Source organism: Camellia sinensis, chromosome 9 (genome assembly GCF_055761805.1).
Source record: "Camellia sinensis isolate YWXY chromosome 9, ASM5576180v1, whole genome shotgun sequence".
Classification (NCBI taxonomy): Eukaryota; Viridiplantae; Streptophyta; class Magnoliopsida; order Ericales; family Theaceae; genus Camellia; species Camellia sinensis.
The window spans coordinates 131,089,097-131,093,731 of NC_138969.1; positions in this window are offsets into that span (position 1 = coordinate 131,089,097).

Below are 4,635 nucleotides of genomic sequence, written 5' to 3' on the forward strand. Positions count from 1 at the left end.
GATGGATTAGGGGACCCCATGGTGCATCTCCGGCTATTTTCAGATATACTACGGCCAATGGGCCTCACCAGACCACAAAAGCTTTCATTATTCGGCCGGACCCTGTCGGGTGTGGCCGCTATCTGGTATGCGAAGTTAGAGGATGATGTCAAGCGGAGTTGGGATGAAATGGCCGAGGCCTTTGTTGCGTAATACTTTTACAATACCAAAATCGAGATTACGACCCGAGATCTCGAAACAACAAGGCAGGAGCCTAAGGAGAGTTTCTCGGATTTCGTAACTCGGTAGAGGGTGAAGGCTTCGATGATGACCCTGAGGCCTACCGACAAAGACCAAATCAGGATGATTGTGCGCAATCTCCAGCCAAAACTGATGCAAAAAATGATTGTGCTCCCATTTCCCACTTTTTCAGATCTACATGAAATGGGGGTACAAATTGAAGATGTAATGAAACAGGGTCTGATTGACCAAGATAGAGAGCAACCCCGAAGAACTTTCAACCGCAACAACAACACAGGCACCAGCAATGCCACCAATGCTAGAGCTTCAGAAGTAAGCGTGGTCACCACCATTCCCCTCCCCTTCCAAGACCCATGGCAGCTACACCTTTCTCCGGTGCGTCCGGAAGCAATACACAAACCACTCGATTCTAACCTAGAGGCCAAAGAACCTTCACTCCACTGTATACGCCCCTGTCCAAGGCTCTAGGGGTATTAATCAAGAAAGGGCACTTAAAGCCCCTGGAGTCGAGGCCATTGCCAAATCCACTCCCTCCTTCTCATAACCCGACAAAATACTGCGCATATCACCAACAACATGGTCACGACACTGACCAATGTTATAGATTGCGTCATGAGATTCAAGACCTCATTGATAAGCAGGTGATTGTACCTCTAGAAAAACCCAATGTCACAACAAACCCTCTCCCACCACACAACCAAGCTCCACTTCCCAAAAGAATCAACTTCATCCAGACTGGGGTCGTGTCTTACGATCCCAGCATATATATCACTCCTTCCCACCTGCCTAAGTCGGAGGTGCTCCTTCCTGACTGCACTGACTCTTTGTGCATGTTGGACATCTCCAGAACCCAACCCGAGCCAATGGTGGTGATTGGCAAAGATAGAACAGAGGAGATTTCAGAGGATGATGGAATTGTTCGATCAGGGTTTGAGCAGTCTGGGAGTGTCGCTGGGGAAGCCTACGATCCGAGTGATTACATTCTGCCAGCAGGCCAATTTAAGCCTAATATTGAATTGCCAGAGAGGGCAGAGCTGTGTGTGATCCGAGGAGATGGATTCAAGCAGAGGACAGATGGTTTGACGGTTGCGGAAGAGGATTTGGCCAACCTCCAGTTTTTCAACGACCAAGATCCAGGAGACGTGGCAGTCAACTGGTTTGATTATGAGAAATCGGCAGAGGCTACTGGGTGGCTTGATGACTTGCCAGACGTTGTTGACGAAGCTCAGTTAGAACAGGGCTCGGCAGGGGCAAGTATATCAGTGATGGCCGGAAGGGCCGGAAATCAGAATGAATTGCCGGAGAGCGCCGGTGCTAAGAATTCCGCTCGAGACTTGGGCATTATGAATGCGGGAATTGTTGAACAACCAGCTGTACTGACGCAGTTGGAACAAGAAAGGTTTGAGGATGCCGAGAGAATTAGGAAAGCTAAAGGCCCTGAGGGGACTGAGAGTGCTGTGTGCACGAAGATAGAGAATGCTGCGAGCATGTGGATAGAGAGTACTGCGAGTGCAATTGAACCGGAGCCAGATAGGTGTCTGTTGGCTGCCGACGGAATGTGGTGGGAAGACGATGATTTATGTCTTGCCCACACGGATGAGGATTGGGGGAGTAATCAGCCAGATGATACCTGGTATATCGGTGAGGTCGATCATATGACGAGAAGCGGACGGTATTTCAAGCCCCCGCACCTAGACCAGTCAGAGGCATCTGGGAAAGATATGGAAGCTGAGAGATAGAAAGAGAAGCAAGTTGAAGAAGAGGCTGTACTGAAGCAGTTAAAGAAGATACAAGTAGACATCTCCATCTGGGGACTGCTTATGGCATCGCGAGTGCATCGACAAGCTGTCTTATCGGCCATGGACAAGGCCAAGCTCTCTATAGACACCACGCCCGAACAACTGGTGGGCTTAGTTTTTTCAGGAGGAGCTACCCTGATGTTGACCTTTTCTGACAAAGAACTGCCACCTGAGTGTGCGAACCACAATAAACCACTCTACATCTCCGTGGAGTGCAGAAATAAATGGATACCCGTGGTGCTTGTTGACACAGGGTCCGCTATCAATGTATGTCCAGCGAGGACTGCCTATGCAATTGGCTTGAAGACCGCGGACTTTGTGCCAACAGCCCAGGTGATTCGGGCATACGACAACACAAGCAGAGAAGTCATGGGGACAGCGAAAATTCAGACCAAGGTTGGGCTGGGGCAGCATGAAATTGAATTTCACATCCTAGAGGTTCCCGTCACTTTCAATCTGCTTTTGGGGCGGCTGTGGCTGCATCAAGTCAAAGCAGTTTCTTCTACCTTGCATCAAATGGTGAAATACCCCCATGGAAAGGGAGTAGCCATTGTTTTTGGGAATTCATCGATCCATCCACCGCCGGAAGTATCTACGCCAGTTTTGGAAATTGAGCACAGTATGGAGGATGTGTTCTTATCCGGTTTTACCCTAGCTGAGGCCCGGGTCGTGCAGAACATCTTAGTTGTTAATGAGGGGGTGTATGTCAGTGCTTAATCGGTATACCTCATGAACAAGCTTCAACGTATCCCCGGGATGGGATTAGGAAAGAGCGGCCGGAAGGGCGTCGCAGCATCGGCTGAGGTGCCACATAACCCACATACCTTTGGTTTGGGTTATCTGCCCACCAAAGAGGATTGGATAAGGAAGGGTAAGGAGATGGCTGGGAGAGCCAGAGCAAAGAAGGCGGGGAAGCCTTTTGACTTAATGCACCGGCCCATTCAGGGTACCCTAAATGGACGCTTCGTCCGGGAGGGGGAGGACTTTCCGTTCTGTGGCTTCCCAGAGCCGTGGCTGAACGCGGAGAGGAAGCGCGTGCCGGGGTTTGAGATCTTCTTTCACCTGCAGTTATCCGAGGATGATGTTACCGAAGGGCAGACAGACCCATTAGCTGAGGTTGAGTAGAGCAAGAAAGTGGAGTCTGAGGACGTTGAAAGTGAAATGGGGGTAGCGCTGGCATGTCTACTTTCAGATCCTCCGATCGAACAGAAGTGCTCGGGGGATAACTTCTCGGTATGCATGATCGGGAACGGAACGGCTGCGAGCCTACCAGCAAACATTTTGGATGCATCTATCGCACCCTTTCTCATTTGGCATAATGAAGAAGGATTTTTGTCCAGCAGCACCGGGTCAGGTAGTGAGCCGAAATCTGATTCCACTGAATCTTGTGAGTCGGAATCAGGTTCCAGCTCGACTGAGTCTGAGTCTCGTAATCCTGGGGATGATAACCCGGATGCCACAGTCTTGTCCAGGTCGTCTTTTTCTTTCTCTTTTGAGTCTGTTGTAACCGAAGAATTGGACGATTTGGATGTGCTTAATGAGAATCAAGTAGCTGTGATTTCTGAGTACTTTTCTGTGCCCTTGATTTATTGCATTAACTTAGACTTTCAAAATTTTGATGAAAATGACGAGGAAGAAATTCCTTCGGTTTTGCAACGCTTAATTGAACAAGAGCAGGAAAGATTTGTTAAACCCTTAATGGATGAAATCACTACCGTGAATGTCGGTACTGAGGAGGACCCGTGGCTGGTCCAGATCGGGTCCACGTTGTCTTCGGAGGAATGCGAGCGCTTAGTCGCTTTATTAAAAGATTTCAAAGATGTTTTCGCGTGGTCCTACGAAGACATGCCTGGAATCGATCCTGAGATTGTACAGCACCGGATCCCTCTTGACCCCGAGGCCCAGCCAGTTAAACAAAAACTCAGAAGGATCCGCCCGGACTGGGCCCTCAAGATTAAGGAAGAAGTCACCAAGCAAATTGACGCAGGCTTCCTGCTGGTATCCGAATACCCAACCTGGTTGGCTAACATCGTTCCAGTGCCAAAGAAGGATGGTAGGATCCGAGTATGTGTGGATTTTAAGGATTTGAACAAAGCTAGTCCGAAGGACGACTTTCCCTTGCCGCACATTGATGAGTTAGTGGACTTCACAGCGGGGCATGCTCTGCTTTCGTTTATGGATGGCTTCTCAGGCTACAACCAGATAGCGATGGCGCCTGAAGACCGAGAAAAGACTACCTTCACCACCCCGTGGGGGACATACTGCTACAAAGTGATGCCGTTTGGGCTAAAGAATGCTGGAGTTACATATCAACGGGCCGCGACCACAATATTGCACGACATGATCCACAAAGAGGTTGAGGTGTACGTGGACGACATGATTGTCAAGTCCAAGGAAAGAGAGGGCCACTACACCGCCTTGCAAAAGTTCTTTCAAAGGATTAGAGAATTCCGATTGCGGCTGAATCCTCAGAAGTGTACGTTTGGTGTTACAGCAGGGAAAATGCTGGGGTTTCTCATTACATAGAGAGGTATCGAAGTCGACCCTTCCAAAATCAAGGCCATCCTAGAAATGCCACCACCAAGGACTGAAAAGG